Raw genomic sequence first — 12810 nt, 5'->3', positions numbered from 1 at the left:
TTCCCATATTTAAAGCATGTGGTGATTTCTAGCAAACAAGATGAGGAAGAGCATCTAAATTATTATTTATGCTTTCAAGCCTCACCATCATTCATCTTTACACCTTCTGGGCCCGTGTAACTATCTAAGTTCATTGTTTTTTGAGTCTCTAATTTTATATCTAGGTTTTTATGCATTATCTTACATGTATAGAATGATATATTGTTTGGAATTCATAACGTTACCAAATTTATGGATCTCCAATGTCTCTTTGATGAAATAATTGTGGTATTTGAAGTATGGTTGGGTTTTGAGACTCTTGCATGAGCTTCTAATGCCATTTCATCCATTTGTGCCCTAGTTTGTGTTTGGGACATACATTGAACATGCATGTCCAAAAAGCCACAATCTTTATGATGTTCTGGAGTAGATAAGACATTCTAGAAATATGGTTTCTTGTCGAAAAGGATTACTAGCCCATTGCATAAATTTGTTCAGAACGTATCTCACGACATAAGGCCTTGTGGCTCACGACATGAGAATGGAATATGTCAACTATTTTGTCTTACTGGGTCACGACGTGACCACTAGTTTTTCACGACGTCACGTATGGTTGTATGGCTTTTAAGTGTGGATTTTAATCGTTGACGGTTGACTTTGACCAGTGACCAAGTTTGACTTTAGGTTAAATAGAGTATTTTGAGTGGTATATTGAGGTTGGTTCCCTGTTTATTGTATAGGTGACCAAGAGAGTCAATATTCAGGGCGGTGATCAGTTCAACTATCTTTAGAATATGATGTGAGTTTTCCTCACTATACTTGTGGGTAGAAGGCAACAATGTCGGCTTACTTGGTTATGTATCCTGGTATGTATGGCGTCCCTATGCAGTACTGGTCTGTTAGATTTGCATGGTTATCTAGTTTCTATTCATATGTTTATCTGTTGCATATGTCGACATAGTATTGTTGGGTTGAGGCAATATTGCTATGTACGAAAGCCAACAAACTTGGGAGCAATCCAGACATTAAATATGGGTCAGGAGAGCAATCTAGAATTATGATGTGTGCTCGGCAGCAATCCAAACATAAGTTGTGGGTCAGAAGGGTAATCCAGACTTATGATATGGGCTTAGGGGTAACTAATTTGATGGTTGTAGACCTAGTATGCATGTTGTTATATGTGTGTCGAGTGGTACTTTAGGGAAACTCATTAAGCTTTGGCTTACAGTTTAATTTTATGGTTTTGGGTACTTCAAAGGACAGAGGCAAGGAAAAGGCTTGATCGTGCACATCCTCCTACAATTTTATGTGATTATGATTTTGGGATACTCTGATTCCTTGTTTATGACTTTTGGAAACTATGTTTTTGTGAAAGTTATGGATTTTGGATTGGTTTTGAAATAAAAAAAATTTTCTTTGATTTTTTGATGTGACAATTTGGTACCAGAGCCCAGTTTGATAGAATTGGATGAACATTCGTGTGAGTCAATACACAAATTAAGGATTTACAAAAGTTTTCAAATAATTTTCGAAAGTAACCAAGGAATGACGAGATGTGTATGATCAGTCGGAGCAAAAACGTTTTCCCCAAGATACCCACAATTTTATTTGCATATGATGATTATGATAGAATTGTGTGGTAGTTGTAGGCTAGGGATCTTCTAGAATTCTATGATATTATTGGCTGACGTATGATGCCTGATAGCCTAGGAAAATTTGTTGTTATGCCATATAGAATTGACATTATGATTGTGGTTTCTTAGTGTGTGAATCATAATTGTACATAACTAAGATTCTATAGGATAAGAATGTTTGATTTAGCCTTATTTCTTGTTCCTTGTCTAAATGTGGGCATAGGGTAGAATCAAGTGTTCGACTAGCTATGGAGTCCAGTGTTATGTATGATTAGAATACATGAGCGGCTGTAGGGTTAGTTGAAGTTTCATGACTAAGTATGGATTGTAGAAGGATAGTGTGTGGGAGGATTAGCCACTCTTGAGAATATTTGTAGGATGTATGCGTATTCTAGATGTTGGGTCTTGCAATCGGGTGGTCCGTGATGACCCCTTGAGACAAATACATGTAGGTGTGGAAAGTAGTATGGGCCCTTACTACTTGAAGCACAGGACCTATATGTGTAGCAAGGAAGTCACGGACCGCGAGGATCTAGTCTTCATGTAATGATTGTAATAGTAAAAATTTTGGTTTTTCTGAAGAATTTTGGTTTGTTTTCCATATGTCGATCAGTAGAGGCACTGGATCAGGAGTTGGTGGCCCAAAGAGGCAAGGATTGATCGATGATGACATTAGGAGATGATCACTAATTAGGTGATTATGGTTGTTAGGGAGGCTATCACAGAGTTCTTTAGGTCTATCAAGACCGCGATGATTGAGCTTTTTGATAAGCGATAGGCCGTTGTGACTGAGGCTGCTCCTATTGCAACTACTGTAGTTATTGATGCTGCAGGACATCAGGTATGGATAGTTGTTTCTATGGGATCAAGGACCCGATCATGGAAATAAGGTGGATTTCTGATGTGGATAGTTGTTTCTTCACAAGTTCATGTCCGGAGGACTAGAGCGTCCGGTGCGCCTTGAACCTTCTCCGTATTGGTGTGAAGGACTGGTGGAAGCTGGTGACCGGTTATTAAACTCCTGAGTAGAAGGCTTGTGTTACTTGGGAGTAGTTCTCGGGGATGTTTTATAAATAGTATGTTCCCTTGGTCAAGAGGAAGAGGCTCGCTTAGGAGTATCTACGTTGAGGCAGAAGATGAAGTTGGTGATGGAGATCACCAAGATTTTTACTTAGAGAGCTCTTTTCTGCCCTAGGTATTCTGCTTCGGAGAACACCCAGATATCGCACTACTTCAGTATACTCAAGATTGGGATTCCGGAGTTTTTGTCTACCCAATGATATCGTAACCTCTCTAAGCTTCAGGATGCCGCGTAGAGGTGGGAGATTGAAATCAAGACCCAAACGAAGTAGCAGAGGCAGACTCTGGTTCAGCCACAGCCTGCAGTAAAGCGGTTCAACCTCGTTGATTCATGATCTAGAGGTCAAAAGGGTCACACTTGTGGCAAGTGCAGGAAGGCGCATGAGGGCGCTTGTCAATCGGCTTTTGGGTGCCACAAATGTGGCAAGGAGCGCCAAATTTCTAGGGATTGTTGTCAGCAGGCCCCAGTGCCAAGCACAAGGATTTGCTACCACTATGATCAGGTTGGCCACGTGAAGGCCAACTGTCCCATGCTCTCCACAATACCAGTGCAGGCTCTAGCACCAGCTACTTTGAGGAATAAAGATGGACGCTAGGGGAGAGTTGAGGCCTGGAAGGCCATGGGTCAAGCTTTTCACCTCACATCAGAGGAGGCCAGGGAGGTGTCTGGCGTCATTACTAGTATATGAATTGGGTGTGATTCAGTCTTTTTGTCTCAGACTTTTGTGTCTCAGTCCTTTAGTAAGAGTTTTGATATTATTCTCGGAGTCTGTTGTGGGTTTCCATCACCAACAAACATGGGGTTTCTACAATGAGAATTTTTCAAGATTGTACCTTGGAGATATTTGGGGTATCTTACACGATCGATTTAATTCCTATCCTTATGGAGAATGTGTGTATGATAGTAGGGATGGATTGGTTGAGAATATTTGGTGCCATTATTGGCTGTAAAAGACAACAGGTGATAGTTTGAACCCAAAGTGGGGGAGAATTGGTTCTTTATAGTAAGGATACCAAGGTTGGTTCAACCTTTTGTTCAGCTGCCAGGGATCAATAGTATCTTCAGCATGGATGTTTGGGTTATCTTACTTACATGATTGACACTCAGGTCAGGGGGGTTGAGTTTCGAATGCCTGTACTCAGAGAGTTTCTAGATGTATTCCCGGAGGATTTACCCAGTGTGCCTCCTATGAGACATGTGAAGCTGAGTATTGATTTGGTTCCCGGCAAAGCCCCGATTGCTGAGGCGTCATACCGTTTAGCACCGCCTGAGATGTAGGAGCTGTCCTCTCAGCTCCAGGAGTTCTGTGGCAAGGAGGTTAACCGACCAAGCAATTCACCATGGGGGCACCAAATTTTTACTTGAAAAAGAAGGATGGTTCATACTAGATGTGCATTGATTACCAGGAGTTAAAAAAGTTGATGGTAAATATGTTGGATTAGGTGTCTAAGCCCATAACTATAAGTGGTATGTACTTGAATTGATAGTAGCACGGTCCTTTTGGGTTACCTTCACTCTAGCAACTTAACATGATGACTTCTGGAGAGAAGTGGAACTTATTATTTGGAATACTAAATAGATATAAATGATTTATTAACATGTTATGAAAATAATATATTAATTAGAAATCATGTTGTTTAATTAATATTTAATCATAAATTAAATTGGAATTAATTTTGGGGTTAAAGGAATTAATTAAAAGTATAAGGGGTTGTTTTGCAATTTATTGATAGTTGTGAAATTGGACTGATGGACTCCATGGAAGGAGTGGATGAAAATTATAAGGAGGCCCTATAAGTTTTCATCCAAGGCCTTATGAATGGGAGTGCATGGGCTACTTAGGCCTTAAGCTGGAAATTAGGGTTTCCTCCAGCAAACCCTAGCTTTGGCTCTAAGCAACCAATAACTATATAAAGACCCCAACCACTTAGGATTTCGGATATATGCTTCCTAACCCTAGTGAATCTGAAATTATGGTGCTACCTCCTCCTTACTCCTCTCATCGTCTTGCAAAGAGTTTTTGTAAGCCATTAGAGGTGTCACATTTGAGGCAGTTGCTCTCAAGAGTTCAAGATCATCAAGGTTTCATTGTTATTACTACATAATAACAATGATATGCATCTAAACTCTAGTTTTGTATAGATTTCGAAATTTGTATTAGCTTCCTATAGTTTCTATTTTGTATTCAAGTTTTCATGTTCAACTAGTGAAAACCTAGATCCACAGCATTAGGTTGCATGAACACATAGGATTTGTTGTTATGCTCAAAAAACATTAGTGGTTTCAGATCCTAGGGTTAGTTTTCTATTGAATATGATGCAATTGTCAATTGTTCAAAGGAGAGGAGAACAGAATATTCATTATGTTCATCGAACTCGACGAGTTGACATCAATTCGATGAGTGCATTGCCCAGACTCGAGGGGTTGCACTGTTAGATCTCAGATTTTCGGCTTTGACAAACCTTTCATGGATTGATTAGGATAATTACCTTAAATTTGTTTTAATGGTTTAAAATTGGAAATTTTTATCGGTAATCTTATATCCTTATCATGGATACATGATTGGGTTAAATTTTTAGTTAACGATAAAATTAATTTGTTAATTTAATTATTAAAAAATTTTACCTAGTATTTTTGAAAAGTTTTAAAAATACAGCCATGGTTTCGAAATTTTAAATTTGAATTGAATAGTTTAGTTTTGGAAACTTTAAATTTTAGAAACTTAGTATTTTAAATGTTAAAATACACCATGATATATATTGTAAAATTAAAAGTTAATATATATATATATATATATATATATATATATATATATATATATATATATGTATGTGTGTGTGTGTCTAAAAAATGTCAGTCTTACTGTTAGTAGGGCTCATTCACGAAGCATATATATATATATATATATATATATATATATATATATATATATATATAAGGGGGTATAAGGAAACTGCCTATAAAAAGGCGATTGAATAGGTGTCCACTCTCACCCACCGCTTCCTTGATTGGTAGAGGCTCGTTAGCCGAACGGGTTTGATAGGACACTAAACTCTCATTAATAAGTATAATGAAATAAATAAAGTAACTAAATGTTTTCTTAAAATTCTCAATCTTAGTTACTTTAGAAAAATGTGAATTTGATGCTAATCCATGAAATTGCACATTGCACTTTATAAAAGTCGTTAGTGGAGCATGTGTGGTTAACCGGCACACTAATATGGACTAATAAAGGGTAGCAATGGGTAGCTCGTAAATTATCATTGAGTAGTGGAGCGTGTGTGGTTAACCGGCATATTAATTAGGTGATAAATGACATCAGGAGTACCAAGTTAATTTGCATGGTTATTCACACCTTGTTTTTGATCTTTGGTATCCTAGTTACAAATGGAAAGGGCATAATTGAGATTAATCATGCCATTCAATAGTTCAATGAATCTCAAAAGATCTAGGAATTTCATTTAAAACATAATTCGCATAAAATTTCGTTTTTCGTGGTGGTGAAATTTGTAAATCATCATTTACCTACCTTTAAATAATTTGCAGTTGGATGACGACATCCCTCTTCTGAATTGTGAATTATTTAGTTGGATCCTAGCCTTAATATTTCATTAGGGTATTATTTGAGAATTTCATTATCTAATTAAAACTTGTCCTTCTTCTTTTTGTAGATGTCAACTTCCAACAACGCTTCTGGCTCCTCTAACAACAACTCCAACCACTTCTCTCTCTTGAGCATCTGCTCAAAAGTCACCTTTGATGGATCCAATTATAATGATTGGATTTTCAACATCAATATGGCTTTGATATTCGAGGACAAGGAATATGTTCTCGAAAAAGAGCTGAACGAGATCGATGAAACTAAAGCTACTCCTGAAGAAATTGTTAAGTACAGGAGACTTTACAACGATGCGACCAAAGTGTCGTGCATTATGGTTTCCCCTATGACTCCTGAGCTTCAGAGGTTCTATGAGGAGTATTGGCCATATTATATTAACAAGGAATTGGTGGAAAAGTACCATCAACAAGCTCGTCAAGAGAGGTATGAAATTATGAAGACCCTCATAACCAGCAAGATGAAGGACGGAGAGTCTGTCATGAGCCACTTGCAATTCATGCAAAGATATATGGATCTTCTCCTGAAGCTAAATGTGAACTTTTGTAACATCCCCCTCTGGCACGTATCACAATATTGTCCGCTTTGGGCCACTCGGCACGAGGACTTCCCAGGGGGTCACCCATCCTAGTACTACTCCCGCCCGAGCATGCTTAACTGCAGAGTTGTTATGGGATCTGCTGCCCTCACGGATTTAAAACGCTTTGTGATAGGGAAGATATTCACACCCCTTATAAGGAATGCTTAGTTCTCCTTCCCAGCCGATGTGGGAACAGATCTAACCCACTTTCACCCCCCCCCCCCCCATTATAGGGTTCGACGTCCCCGTCGAACACATCGACCCGTGCCCTTGCTCTTATACCATTTGTAACATCCCCCTCTGGCACGTATCACAATATTGTCCGCTTTGGGCCACTCGGCACGAGGACTTCCCATGGGGTCACCCATCCTAGTACTACTCCCGCCCGAGCACGCTTAACTGCAGAGTTCTTATGGGATCTGCTGCCCTCACGGATTTAAAACGCGTTGTGATAGGGAAGGTATCCACACCCCTTATAAGGAATGCTTAGTTCTCCTACCCAGCCGATGTGGGATCAGATCTAACCCACTTACTGTGACATCCCCTAATTTCTCGGCCAGAAAAGACCGATCTAATTTATGCTTTTTAAAATAAAATCAGAGAAATCTTTTTAAAAGATGTTGCGGAATTGGTCCCCAAACAACATATGATAAAAGTTTATCAAAATCCTTCATTAAGAAGGTATATATTTTCCATATATATCAAAACCTCGGGATGTCATGTTCCGATACAAGTCAAAAGCATAAACAAGACATTATAAGCCTTTCAACAGTTATTTATAACTACTGGCGTATAATCCAAAAATCTCTCGTCGTCCTCCGACTATGCTCGGGGTCCACTTCCTGTAACATAAAAAGCTGAGTGGGTCAGGCTTGGGAGCCTGGTGAGCATATAGGGTTTTCAACCCACAATAATAATAAACTTACTAAGTTCATCAATCAACAATAACCCTGATTACCCGTTCCCGTTATCCTTACTTTATGTTCCTAAACACTTTTCACAAGGGACCTAGCCTAATGAATATCATCGGGATGGACACTACTGCTAAGGGGTTTCCTCAGCCATACATGTCCTAAAGGCAACCATGAGGGGGATGGAGTACAACGAATGAACACCCAAGTTCATTAACACCTACAGGTTGCGGACCTGCTAATGTTTCCCACTAGACCGTCTAGAACGTCCGTGGTCGTCATCCAAACTCCGCTAGATGACTTGATCTCAAAAGTCATCGAGGCCTCTCCTCAAATTTTATTTTATCACACATCACTATCTACCCATGTTCTACCCAACATATTTGTAGATAAAAATACTTATACAGTTTAAAACTTGTATAAAACATCAACTCAACAGTCACCTCAAATAAACAATTAATATATATACACATAGCACGTATTATAAGTTAAATACTTCATATCTATGTGTAAAATGAAAGTGACTATACACTCACATGATTTGGTGATAATCGGGCAGCAATTCGTTTCCTAAAACGATCGTTTCTAATAAAACCGGGAGTTTTATTGAGAAACCGGGTTTTGCAAAAGTCGGGCTTCGAAACCGAAAAAATAAATTTTCCGGGCTTCTCGGGCACTTCGTGGAGTATTCCGGTCTTTACAATCGATACCGGGGGTTTGGGGGATGTTAAGATGAAGAAAATATGGGTTTAGGGGTTAAAATTGACAAATATTCAAAGTTACCCGGGAGGTCTCGCACCCTTCTATTTATAGGGGCGAGGCTTCTGATCGGATGGTCAGGAAGAAGACACGCGGCAGCAGATCCGAAGCTCGTAGGGGGTGGCTCGCTCGTAGGCTGCGCATGCGAAGGCCTCGCTGGCAGCTGGTGATTGGACCGAAGTCCGGATCCGATGAGGGGGTTCGTGGCACCTGCGAGGGTTCGGACGCACGAGGGAAAGAGGCACGCGTCGCATTTCTACTGGACCAAACCTCGGACTCGCGAAGATCATGACATGCCTCGCCAGGTGGCTTCGGTGTCTCAGCAATTTCTGGACACGCGTCGGATGCGAAGCGAGGGTGACGTGACCGAAGTCCACGTGTGCGAAATTCCTCGGTTTTGGGGATTTTTCTCGTTTTTCGCGCCAAAACTTCTAAAATCCATAACTTTCGCATACGAGCTCCGTTTTTGACGTTCTTTATATGCACGCGTAGCTAAAATTATGCTTTACAACTTCCGTTTAGACTTCGTCGGCTAATTTTGACTTTAAATTTTATATTATCATTTTTAACAGACCGGGACAGGAAATCCGTTAAAAATTCATAACTTCTTCATCCGACGTCCGTTTTCGTCAGACTTTTTACCGTTGTGCTCCTAATGACGAGACCTTCGATTCTCGTTTAGGTTGTGTCGGCTAAAAATCGCTCGATCTAAAATTCGAGATTTTAGCTGTCTACTGCTAAGCTGAAACTTCGAAAAATCATAACTTCCTCATACGAAGTCAGATTTGGGCGTTCTTTTTATCGAACTTCTCGGTTTAACGAATACTACGACTTTCGTTTAGATTAGTAAGGCTAAAAAGTAGTTTATCAAAAACTCACTTTTTACGACATTCAGCACCGTGCCGGTTTTGTCGCGAAACTTCGACAGGTCATAACTTCTTCGTTATAATTCGGATTTCGGCATTTTTTATATCCCTAAAATCCTTGTTTCGACCACTACAACTTTATGTAAAGATATCGGGCTTATCTCACACTTTAATTTTGACGCTTATTTTTATTCTTAATTAATTAAACCCTAATAATTAAGCATAAAACACATAATTCACATAAAATTCACATAATTCCTTTTCATTTCTTCTAAATGAGTTACAAAGGTTAACCTAGACCATTATGTCAATATTAATGTCTAGCCTAGAAACACGGGCGTTACAACTTTGATGAGGAATTGGCTATTGACGTAGTCTTTCACTCATTACCTAGCAGTTATGATTAGTTTGTGATGACTTATCATCTAAACAAGGAGGAAGTCACATTTAGTCAACTCCAAAGCTTGCTGAGAACCATTGAGAGTGGAATCAAGGGAAAGAGTATTTCATCCACTCCTCCTACCAATGTTGTTGCTCCCGTCTTGGCCATTGGGCAAGGGAAGGGGAAGAAGAGGAAAGCTCCCTCAAAAGAACTGGAAGTGAAAGTATCAAACCAGGTAGTTAAGCAAAGTTTCTAAACAAAAATCTAGTTATGAAGCTCCCCCTGATTCTAATCCTAAAGAGGCTACTTGTTCTTATAGACATGACAAGGGGCATTGGAAGACAGGTTGCCCCAAGTACTATCAAGACATAAAGGATTGCAAGGTTAAGCCAACCTAGGCAGGTATTTACATTATTCAATCTAAAAACTCATCGCATTCTAATTCTTGTGTCCTTGATACAAGATGTGGTTTCCACATTTGTTCTGACTTGCAGGGGCTAAGAAGAAGTCAGGATGTGGAGCATGGGAAGATGAACCTGATTATAGGAAATAGGAGATCGTCGCCTGTTACCAAGATTGGGATTTACTCTTAAGTGCTTAGTAGTGGGTTAGGTTTAGATTTAACAAATTGTTGCCACTCATCAGAAATAACAAGGAATATTATTTATTCTCATGGTTTATACAGACAAGGTTTTAGATATTCTTTTGATAATAAGAATGTGTTGGATTTGGTGTCTAAGCCCATAACTATAACTGGGATGTACTTGACCCGATTGTAGCATAGTTCTTTTGGGTTGCCTTTATCAATTCAATTTGATAGGATGGACTTTTGAGAATCAGGTTATTTATTATTTATTAATATATTATAAGTATAATATACTAATTGAAAAATGATATTATTTAATTAGTATTGATCAAGAATTAATATGGAATTAAGTTTGAGATCAAAAGATACTAATGAAATATATGGGGATTGATTAAGTAAATCAATGATTCTTATAGTGTGGGCTAATGATCCATAGTTATTTAGGATAGGCTAAATCAATGTGATAGTCCATTGAGGTTTTAATCCATGGAGCCTAAGTAATATGAAAGGTCATTAGGGTTTGCAAAGATGTAACCCGAGCACTATAAATGGAACCCCTCATGACCAAAATCGGTTACATCATTCATTCTAGGAGAGTGATATTGATTTTGTGCCAAGTAACTTATTATCTCAAGCCCCTCTTGCATTTGGTGTTTGTGACACATTAGAGGCATCACACTTGAGTTGCTCAAGCTTTCAACGGTCAAGAACTACACCCTACAAATCATATTAAGAGGTAAGTTATCTAACTAGTTATATTGTTCATATGTATGCTAGTCAGGATGTATGCTTTGAGAAATTGAAAAATACATGTATAATTAGAGAAAACATAGATCCAAAGCATCTAGGGTTGCATGTGCACCATAGAAGTGTTTTAGTGCTCTAAACCCAACAGTGGTATCAAAGCCTAGGGTTGTTTCCTGTTATACTTGATGCTTGTTAGTTTTCAAAGTTGAAAAAAATCAATTTTCTGGCCTCTGACTAATGAACTCGCCGAGTCCACTCAGTAACAAGGGCAACTCAACGAGTCAGTTCATGCACTCGTCGAGTCCATGGCTCTGATTGTAGAATTTCGAGTTTTCTTGGCCTAGATTGGATTGGAATCACTACTACAAACTGTTTTACATCCTTAAATATGTTTTTTATGATATGGTAGTTATGCTCATCCAATTACAAGATAATCGTCAAAGTTTTAAGATAATTGTTGATTTATATGATAAACAAAGTTGCTTGCAAATTGTTGACTTGATGTTATCTTATTTATGAGCTTAGCTAGATCAATCTTGAATCATATGATAATTTTAATTGTAGAAAATCGATGTAAATGATTTTAATGACCTCCATAACTTGTACTCAAGTTATGAAAATTGAAAAGTCTCATCCATTAAAATAACGTTAAACTCATAAGTTATTAATTCCAAGAGTCATCAAAAGATAGATGTCAAAATTCTTATGATAGTTGTTAATTTATATGTTAAGCTAATTACTTGTATCATTTGATTTGAAACTATTTTTCCTTATGAGTTAGTTTAGATCATGATTTAAAAATTATATGATAATTTTCCAAGTTAGAATCGATCTAAATGTTTTTTAAAGAGTTCCATAACTTGTCCTCAAGTTATGGAACATGAAAAGTATTATCATAAAACCAACATTAACTCATAAGGTATGGAAACCAAGAGTTTTGAAAAGTTTCAAAACTTGTCCTTATGTTTTGGAAATTTTAAAGTCTCACAAACAAAACATTTAATTCTAATCCTTAGAGTTTAAAAAGTTAAAATTCAACCCATATACTATTATTATATTAAAAGTTAATATATATATATATATATATATATATATATATATATATATATATATATATATATATATATAAGACAAGTCAGGCTTACCATTAGTAGGCCTCATTCACGAAGGCAGTCTATAAGGGGGTATAAGGATACTGCCTATAAAATGGCAGTTTAATGGGTGTCCACTCTCACCCACCGCTTCCTTGACTGGTGGAGGGTCGTAAGCCGAACAGGTAGGATAGGACATTAATTCTCATTATAAGTATAATGAAAATTATAAAGTAACTAAACTTTATTAAATTACCAATCTTAGTTACTTCACGAAAAATGTGAAAATGGTGCTATTCCATGAAATTGAACTTTGCACCTTGTTCAGTCATTAGTGGAGCGTGTGTGGTGAACCGGCACACTAATCAGGGACTGACAATGTATGTCAAAGGGTAGTTTGATGTTAATCATAGATTAATGGAGGGTGTGTGGTTAACCGCCACATTTATTGGGTGATTTGTAACATTGAGTGTACCTAGCTAATTTGCATGGTTATTCACACCTTGTTTGTGATCCTCAGCATCCCAGTCACAAACTTGAAGGGTATAATGGAGATTTAAACACGGCATTGAAAAGCT

General features: G+C 38.0%; 1 pseudogene; it reads right to left on the bottom strand.

Moving 5' to 3' along the window:
• Positions 1 to 7221: 7221 nt before the first annotated feature.
• On the bottom strand, positions 7222 to 7339 carry LOC145096554 (5S ribosomal RNA; annotated as a pseudogene).
• Between the last annotated feature and the right edge of the window lie 5471 nt (positions 7340 to 12810).

This window comes from Lactuca serriola, chromosome 3, assembly GCF_051521515.1.
Source record: "Lactuca serriola cultivar US96UC23 chromosome 3, Lser_US96UC23_V15, whole genome shotgun sequence".
In the NCBI taxonomy this organism is placed as follows: domain Eukaryota; kingdom Viridiplantae; phylum Streptophyta; class Magnoliopsida; order Asterales; family Asteraceae; genus Lactuca; species Lactuca serriola.
This window is presented reverse-complemented; position numbering and strand designations above follow the sequence as displayed.